The sequence below is a fragment of the Rutilus rutilus genome (genome assembly GCF_951802725.1).
Source record: "Rutilus rutilus genome assembly, chromosome: 13".
In the NCBI taxonomy this organism is placed as follows: domain Eukaryota; kingdom Metazoa; phylum Chordata; class Actinopteri; order Cypriniformes; family Leuciscidae; genus Rutilus; species Rutilus rutilus.
Genome location: NC_140218.1, coordinates 3,631,347 through 3,641,346, shown reverse-complemented (window position 1 = coordinate 3,641,346; position 10,000 = coordinate 3,631,347). Strand labels below are relative to the sequence as shown.

General features: G+C 40.5%; 1 protein-coding gene across 1 annotated transcript in view; it reads left to right on the top strand.

Annotated features, from left to right (window-relative positions):
* Positions 1-10,000, top strand: part of LOC311302519 (uncharacterized protein) — a 1,110,603-nt gene that overhangs the window by 1,093,689 nt on the left and 6,914 nt on the right. The window lies entirely within an intron of this gene.

Genomic DNA, 10,000 nt, shown 5'->3' with positions numbered 1-10,000 from the left:
TAATTATGATCTTAAAATTCTCTCAAAACACCACAGAAAAAAAGGAAAAATATCATTGAACAAAAATACATTTCATTGATTTTACTGAAAAAAACAAATCTGAATCCCGCCCTCCGGGTCATTTTAGACTTATTTATTTTAGATTTTAGATTTTAGATTAACACAGTCCATTCATTTTAATTTTAGGGGGAAACTGGAAACTGTAGAGATTTTTCTCCAGGTTTAAAGTCTACATCATGTCAATGTCACAGATTATGACCTGGAGAAACACTATAGTACATCGATGACACGTCAGTGTGTGTATTATTAATGAGACTGCGTGTTCTTATCCTATGAGAAGACATTTCTCTTCTTCATGACAGCACACGGTGTTTTTCTATGACAGACGCTTCAAACTGTAAAATCAGGCAGTAGTTTAGAGAGGCGTTCATGGGTCGCAAGTGTGTGTGTCCATGGAGCAAGAGTTGAGTGTGTTGCAGGCTTCCCCCGTGATGCTGTCAGGCCGAGACTCACTGCGGGCGTTTGGTTGGCCAGAAACTACCGACACAATCAAACTGTGTGTGTGTGTGTGTGTGTGTGTGTGTGTGTGTGTGACTCGCTGACCCTTAAACACACCCGGGTCTGTCACACAACCTGCTTTCTGGAATAACCCCCTGGTTTTCTCCTTCTTGTCTTGCGCTCTGGATTTGTTTGTTAGTTTGGACTGATTTTCTGACCTCTGACCTTCTGCCTGTTTTAATGGACTATGACTTTGGATTGTCTCTCAATAAACTGTGTTTGGTTCCTCAGTCGTTGTGCTCAGTGCTGTCCGCAACCAAATCACAACACACACACACTGCCGTTCAACAGTTCTGGATCGGTAAGATTTATAATGTTTTTTAAAGAAGTCTCTTCTGCTCACCAAGGCTGCATTTATTGGATTAAAAATACAAAAGAACAGTAATGTTATTAAATATTATGACAATTTAAGATAACTGTTTTTTTATTTTAATATATTTTCAAATGTAATTTATTCCTGTGATCAAAGCTGAATCTCAGCATCATTACTCCAGTCTTCAGTGTCACATGATCCTTCAGAAATCATTCTGATATGATGATTTGATGCTCAAGAAACATTCATTATTATTATTATCAATGTTGAAAACAGTCGTGTACAATTTTCTTTCAGGATTCTTTGATGAATAGAAAGTTACGCTTTACTATATATTCACGTAGAAAAGAGCTGTTTTACATTGTGTTTAGGTTATTTCCACTTCTATTTCTAATTTCAAAAAATAAGAGAGAAGTCTTGTGGCTGACGCGTGTTCCAGGATGCTAAAATAAAAACGAACTCTTTCTCTTGAATCACGGTTGCAGGTTTATTTTAACAAACAATATGTGACTTCTGTATATACAAAATAAAACGTTCCTTCCAAACACTGACTCGTGCACATGCACGTCTATAAACTGACAGGAAAAAACACGTTCAGAAAAACCGTGCGACTCCTTCTCCATCAACCCTTATCTTTTTCTAGCACCGTCGTTGTCTACGTGCTTAAAGTGGCAGTACTTGTTGAAATTACAAATGCAACGCTAAAATACAATTCTTAATTATCTACATTATAAATCCTAAATTATGAATTATGTGGATCATGAACAAAATGAAATATCAAATATAAACTTATTTTACGTTCTTGAATGTAAAACAAACATTTGGCACCTACATTACCGGCCCCTAATTGTTCTAGTAACAAATACCTTAGAACAATTACTGTATTTCTCTTAACTATGCACAATAAACAATATTCACATTAGAAAATATTCTAATTTCTCACAAAACAAAGATGCTATTAATAAGCAAGTTAAATGTCTATTGCTTAGTCATTTAACCTTTCCAAGATATAAAGTCCATTACCACTCCATTTCTTAAGGAGAAATAACAAAAAACAAAGAGAGCCAGAGGTTACTAGGCTCATCGTTGGGGCTTAGTCTTTACCACTAGCCCAATCAGATTCCACAAGCAGACAAATCTTCGTAATGGGTCGGTCCAAGATGTTAGTCTTTGTCTTTATCCTTACTCTGCGAACAAAACCCTTCTTGTCTGGGAAAGCTTTGATGATTTTGCCCATAATCCAAGAATTTCTTGGCGCACAGTCATCTACGAGAAGAATGACGTCACCTTCTGCAAAGTTCCTAGATGCTGTGGCCCACCGCTGGCGCTCTTGGAGTTGAGGTAGGTACTCTTTAATCCATCTCTTCCAGAATAAGTTGGACATATATTGCACCTGTTTCCATCTGCGTCGTGAGTAGAGGTCGTTTTGGTCAAACAATCCTGGCGGTAATAATGGTGTTGTTTTCAGTAACAGCAGGTGATTGGGTGTGAGAGCCTCCAAATCGTTAGGGTCACTGGATACCCTAGTGATCGGTCGGCTGTTGATGATCGACTCTGCCTCACATAAAACTGTAAGAAGGCCTTCCTCATCAAGAATTTGCTCTCTTGCAGTGGAATTCAGCACCTTTCTGACTGATCTTATCAACCTTTCCCACACACCACCGTGATGTGAAGCAGTAGGAGGATTGAATGTCCATTTGATTCCATGCTGATGGAATAGATGCTGAAACTCTGAAGTGTTCCAATCAGCAATGGCAGCCTTCAGCTCACGATTGGCAGCAACAAAGTTTGTACCGTTATCGGAGCGAATCTCCTTAACTTGTCCTCTACGAGCCATAAAACGCCGAATTGCATTTATGCATGAATCTGTGTCTAATGACGAGGCAAGCTCAATGTGCACTGCACGAATGGTCAAACAAGTGAATATGACTCCGTATCTTTTCAAGAGTGTTCTTCCACGTCTCACCTCGAACGGTCCGAAATAATCTACACCTACTCGGGTGAAGGGAGGATCATCTGGCATCACTCGCTCCTGTGGAAGATCAGCCATTAGTTGATTTCCAGCCTTTCCATGTAAACGTCGACACGTCACGCACTTTGCAATTACTTTTCTGATGGCTGTGTTGGCCCTCGGAAGCCAAAACTTCTGGCGTAATTCAGAGAGCATGTGATTGCGCCCTCCGTGTCCAGTCTCTTTATGTATCTGTTAGAGAATTAAATCGGTGATATGAGAATCTCGGGACAAAATAACAGGCTGTTTGTTACTTTCTGGCATAGCTGCCCGACTCAGTCTCCCACCAACTCGCAACAGGTCATCTTGAAGTACAGGGTTCAGTTTATACAAGTGACTACTGCGCCTCATACTCTGTCCTTTGTGTAAAGCAAAAATCTCTTCTGAGAATTTCTCTTTTTGACAGAATTTGATTATGTCAAGTTCTGCTTGACCCAGTTCTTCCACTGTAAGTTGTGTATGCCTAAAGCTTGCTTTGAAACGATCAATCTGATTTTGAATCAGATGTTGACTAAAATCTAGGCTGTTCTTTGTATTAGACGCACACAGCTCTCTGCGTTTTTGACAAAGACTCCGTAACAAGGCTTTAAACTTCAGGAACCATGCCACAGCTTTTTTCAACTTAATCCATGATGAGAAGTAGTTGATCAGTCTCATGAATGGAGTAATGTTTTCTTCCACTTCTATTTGGTTTACTGTGACATTTTTGATTTCAGGATCATCTGAAGTGATGTCTGTATAATTCAATGGAATGCTGGGCCAACACTCTTCAGGACTGCGAAGAAACTCAGGTCCAGACACCCAAGTCGTGTTCTTCACGAACTCATCCACTCCTTGCCCTCTAGAGGCGCAGTCAGCCGGATTCTTGTCTGTGCTGACATGTCTCCACTGATCCACATCAGAGTCTTTCAGAATAGATGAAACTCTGTTTGCCACGAATGTGCGGAAACGAGTGGTCTCATTTTGAAGATACCGGAGTACTACCGTACTGTCAGTCCAAAACATTGAATTTGCAAGATTCAGTTGTAGTTCTCTTCTTAGAACACCATCCATCTTGACAGCAACAGTAGCAGCGGTTAATTCCATTCGAGGAATAGTAGGAGGTCTGAGAGGCGCTACTCTGGATTTGCCCATCATAAACGCACAATGTGTCTCATTGTTTGTGTTGCGCAGGAGAAGGTAGCTGACTGATCCGTAAGCATTCTCACTCGCGTCCGCAAAGTGATGTAATTGAGCAAATACGCAACTTCCAAACCCTTCAGGTTTGAGACATCTTGCAACTGAGAAATGTTCTAAAGCAGAAAGACTGACTAACCAGTCAAACCACCGTCTTTTCACATGCTCGGGTAAGTCGTCATCCCATCCAGTCTTCAGTCTACACAGTTCCTGCAGCATAATCTTCGCTGGTAAGACTACAGGTGACAAGATGCCTAAAGGGTCATAGACTGATCCAATGACTGACAGAAGACCTCTTCTTGTAAATGGGCGATCTCTAATGGTGATCTTGAATTTGAACGTGTCTGACTCGACACACCAGTTGAGACCGAGAGCCCTCTCCAGAGGAAGTTCCTCATTATCCAGATCCAAGGTTTTCATTTCTGTAGCCAGTTCAGACTTCGGGATTGAATCGACCACTTTACGTCGGTTGCTCACCCATTTGTTGAGACGGAATCCTCCATTAGCACAGATCTTCATAAGATCCTGACACATTAATATGGCTGCCTCCTCTGTGGCAACAGACTTGAGACAGTCATCGACGTAAAAATTCTGTAAAACCGTCTGAACCACTTCTTCTCTGAACTGCCCACGCTGATCTTCAGCACACCTCCTCAAGGCAAAATTGGCGCAACTGGGTGAGGATGTGGCCCCAAACAAATGCACAGTCATCTTGTGCTCGTTCAGTGTTTGATTGCAGTCACCGTCCGTCCACCAGAGGAACCTGAGTAAATCAGAGTCTTCATCAGACACCTTTACTTGGTGGAACATTGCTTCCACGTCCGCCATAATCGCAACAGGCTCTTGTCTGAATCGGATAACAACACCAATCAGACTGCTGGTCAAGTCTGGACCCTGGAGAAGTTGATCGTTCAGGGATGTGCCTCTATAGGACGCTGCACAGTCAAACACAACTCTCAATTTCTGTTTGACAGGGTGGTACACAGCGTGGTGTGGTATATACCACACTTTCCCTTCTTTGTGCTTCAGTTGATCATTGGACAATTTCACTGCATACCCCTTTTGAATCAGGTTGTCCATAAAGTCTGTATACTCCTGTCTAAAGCAGTCATTCTTGAGAAACTTTCGCTCTAAATTGTGTGCTCGTTGCTCAGCAATTGGGCGATTATTTGGCATGTTGACCAATCTGTTTTTGAGGGGTAGACATAAGGAGTAATGGCCGTCTATCAGTTTAGCAGATTCCATGACCATATCCATAAACTGATGGTCCTCTCTGGACATTTCCACTTCATCATGCTTTCCACTTTCGGGAAAATCCATTTTAAACTGTTGTAACCACAGATTTTCTAAACGGCTCACTGATATGCGGTTTACCACTGTCTTTGTTGGCTTTCTCTTGTCTGCATGACAGCAGGTTTCCCTCCAAGGTCCGTTCACAAACCAGCCTAACCTGGTCCGAACTGCATATGGCCCATCACCAACACTGCCCACCACCTCCCACGGCTCCATAGCTTTAGGTACGTTTGCTCCAATAAGCAATCCAATGTTAGCTTCAATTTGAGGTAAGTTTATGCCTTTAAGGTAGGTCCACCTTTCAATATCCTTTTGTTGTGGTATGTTTTCCTTTCCAACAGGTATTGACAGTGCGTGAAGACATCTGGAAGATCTATGAATTCCTCACCAGACAAACTACTGATCTCCAAGCCCGACACCTTGTACGTACAGACGGGTTTCTCTTCATTCATGGTTCTTAGTAGTATGTCAGTCTTTCTCCCAGTGAGCTTCAATTCATCCATCAATGCTTCTGTACAGAACGTGGCTGAGCTACCCGGGTCCACGAATGCGTAAGTTTGCACCACTGTTTTCCCCTTCCTGGCCTTTACTTGAACAGGAACGATTGTAAGTAAACAGTCATCTTCCCCGGCCCCATTCAGCTCACAACCCTTTGATTCTGCATTAACAAAAGCACTTAAGATTGTTTGAGTTTCACTGCTTTTAGTATTCTTCTCTGATTCCACAGCTGTGTTCCTTTTCTTGATATGTAGCAACGTAGGATGAATTAGAGAACACACCTGACAACTAATTCTTCCTTTGCAGAATTTGCTCATGTGCCCTTGCTTCAAGCAGCCAAAACAAAGTCCTTTTTTCTTTAAGAACTCTATCTTTTCATCATGTGACTTTTCTTTAAGTTTACCACACAGGTCTATGGAGTGCTCACCCTCACAAAAGAGACACGTCTGCGTTGTTATCATGGAACTTGTGTTTTCTCTTGACTTTGTGTTTGGATTTTGTTTGTCCAACTGTACATAACTTGTGGTGAATGATTTCTTGATTACACCTTTTCTTTGCTCTTTATTATTGTTTTGTTTAGTTGTAGATGTTTTGGCAGCTGTGCTATCCTTTATGTCTCCAAAGATTGGATGAAGTGCAATTTTGGCTTGTTTATTTATGAACTCTACCAAATCCATGAACTTGACTCTCCTGTCACATCGTTCTTGAACCTCACATGCAACACTTCTCCATTTTTCACGTAGCTTGTATGGAAGCTTTGTTACAATTATTTTGAGGTTTGCAACATTATCAAGCTCCTCCATGTAACTCACTTCAGCCATGGTATTACGGCAAGCTGTCAAAAAAGTGAAAACGCATTGAGAGCTTCTGCATCTTCTGGCCTGATAGGCGTCCAATTCAAGACTTTGTTCATATAGGCCACAGCAATTTTGTAATCATTTCCAAAGTATTCCCCAAGTAACTGTCTGGCTTTGTAATAACCTTCATTTGGATGCATATGAAGACAGCTCTTTATTAACTCCTTAGGCTGTCCACTTGTGAACTGCTCTAAAAAGTAAAGACGATCCTTAGGGCTTTCAGTGCGAGATTCTACGCCATGCTCAAAGGCTCTTACAAATGTATTGTAATCAAGAGGATCACCACTGAATACAGGAATATCTAATGGTGGCAAAGTCATCATTTTCTGTTGTTTCGCTATCAACTCTGTTATAGTATTCTGACGAGTCATAACACTACAAAGTGTTTCAATTGCGTGATCATCTGTTTCATTTTTCGCTGTAAACTGATGGGTGCCTATAGGATGAGGCTGAAGAGGTACGAATTCACCACGTTCGTTTTTTGTGTTGGTGACTGGATTTCGACTTGCAAGTAATGGAATACATCCAGAGTCAATTGTCGTTGCATGCGCAGGGCTCACTTGTGATGAACGCTCATTTTCAAAATGTTCTAAAACTCTTAATTTGGCATCAGAGGCAGCAATTGCCGTCTGTAAATCTAATTCTTCTCTTTTTGATTTTAACTCTGCTTCCTGACGCTCAAGATCTTGTTTTTGTTTTAAAGCCGCTGCCTGTGCAAGCAATGTAGCTCTTTCTATTTCTGCTTTAAGGCGCACTGAGGAAGTATTGGACACTTTGCTTCCAGTGGTTGAACCACGCTTTTTGCTCCTACTGCTCAATGCAGACACAGCAGAGACGCTGTCAGAAGGATGGATGTCTTCATCACAGTGCCTAGCTTGTTCTAAACGCTCCTCAGCTGCTTTAATCCACAGTTCCACGTGTTGAATAAATCCATGTATACGACTTGCATTTGGCTCATACCAAGAGCTTTGATCCTTCTGGAATTCTTCCACATACATTAATTGCTCTAAACTGTCATTCATCTTGCTCAATTCTCCAAATGAGTCTTGATAATTCAAACGCAATTTCTGTTTAACTGTGTTCACGTTAACATCGTCTTCCATTAGTCTTTCAATCTGATTAGCTTGGCTAGTTAAATGTCCTAACTTGGCCTTTCTAGATTGAATTAACTTATGCAGCTTTTCTTCAATAGCCTTCTCTGTCATTTTCGATTCTCTTTTTCCACAAACTAGATGTCCAGTAGCTTCGTTCATTTTGGCAAACTTCCAAAAATAGCGAAACAAGTTGCAGCTTACCAAAACTTTTTCCACACGCAGTTAGTTACCGTTCATCTTCTGTGGACGGCTATCCTTTGGTTCCTTGTTAACGTTATCCAAACAGTCCGCGATGTCCACGAGCATCATATCCTCTTCCACACGAAGCAAAAGGTTTTTCTGACTAAATGTTTAGGTTATTTCCACTTCTATTTCTAATTTAAAAAAATAAGAGAGAAGTCTTGTGGCTGACGCGTGTTCCAGGATGCTAAAATAAAAACGAACTCTTTCTCTTGAATCACGGTTGCAGGTTTATTTTAACAAACAATATGTGACTTCTGTATATACAAAATAAAACGTTCCTTCCAAACACTGACTCGTGCACATGCACGTCTATAAACTGACAGGAAAAAACACGTTCAGAAAAACCGTGCGACTCCTTCTCCATCAACCCTTATCTTTTTCTAGCACCGTCGTTGTCTACGTGCTTAAAGTGGCAGTACTTATTGAAATTACAAATGCAACGCTAAAATACAATTCTTAATTATCTACATTATAAATCCTAAATTATGAATTATGTGGATCATGAACAAAATGAAATATCAAATATAAACTTATTTTACGTTCTTGAATGTAAAACAAACATTTGGCACCTACACATTGGAATAATATTTCACAATATTACTGTTATTTTTAATGAAATAAATGCAGCAGAAGAGACTTCTTTTTAAAACCTTAAAGATATTAGCGATCCCGCACGTTTGCCTGGTAGTGTATCTGCATGTGTTGCTCTGGAATCATCATTCGTCTCCACAACTGCATAATTACACCAGTTGTCTGTAATATGATGGTATTGTATTATACAATAAGCGAGTACATCATGAATGGCTTTTTTCAAAGCGTGTTTTTGTCCTATCCTGAATCACTACGGTAAGCCTGTAATAAGCGTTTAGACTCGGACTACTTTACAGCGGTCGGGTCGCACCGCTGCGGAGTAACGTTAGCCCAGCGCCTGCGGGACTCACCGCGTCAGAGACATAAACAGAGAGAAGTTTATTAACTGATAGAGCGCTGATTCATCCAGTAGTGAAACAAGTGAAGTCTTTATGAATCAATCATTCAAACCCATTTTAAAAATAGTATGTTTCACCTGTCTGGATCTTACATGTGTGTTCAAGCATATTCTCCCCTTTCTGAGAGGGTGTTCTCCACTGCTGGAGACACTGTAAGCTATAGGAGAGTCCCACATTCTCCAAGAGGATGCAGAAATGTTTATTTTCCTTATTTTTACAGAAGTTTGTTGACATTACCAGTCTGTTAAACTCATTTGAAAAGTATAAGAAATAAACACACACAGGATTGTGCATTTTCCCCTTACTGCTGTGTTTTATTAGTTGTTTTAATCATTTTATTGAATGGAAACCGGAACCGGAAAATGTCTTACGATTCCCAACCCGCTGTTCCCAATAAGCTGTTTCATGACGACTCTCTCTGGGTCAGCGGCAGCGCCAACACAGATTTAAAATATCGCGATATGATTTAGTCAAAGGTTTAATAGACAGACGAATCTGAAGAAGATGGTGTGTGTGTTTGAATGGAGATCACAGTATTTTAAAGATGAATCGTGCAGCTCTACTGTCTTATCTCTCTCTCAGCATATGAGCAGCGCGAGGGCTTTCAGTGCTTTCAGTCTCACGGCTCTTCCACACGTCCACTTGACATGGATATTACGACACTCAACACTCATATGCTGCGTTCATGTCATCTCGTAAAGATTGTCACATATAACAACAATCATTATCTACAAGCATAGCGATTATTATTTAAGAAAATAAAGGACTAAATTTGAAAGTTTATTAAATTAACTAAAATTATACATTTATAATAACATACTGCATACAGTATAACACCATTCTCTGATCAGATCTTTGAAATCAAGCCGTCGTGCTCAATCGTGTTTAATAGACAGCATGACCAGACCATTCAGTCTTTCCTGAGACAGTGTTCACTAAAACATTGACAGGATCATTGAATCAGAACT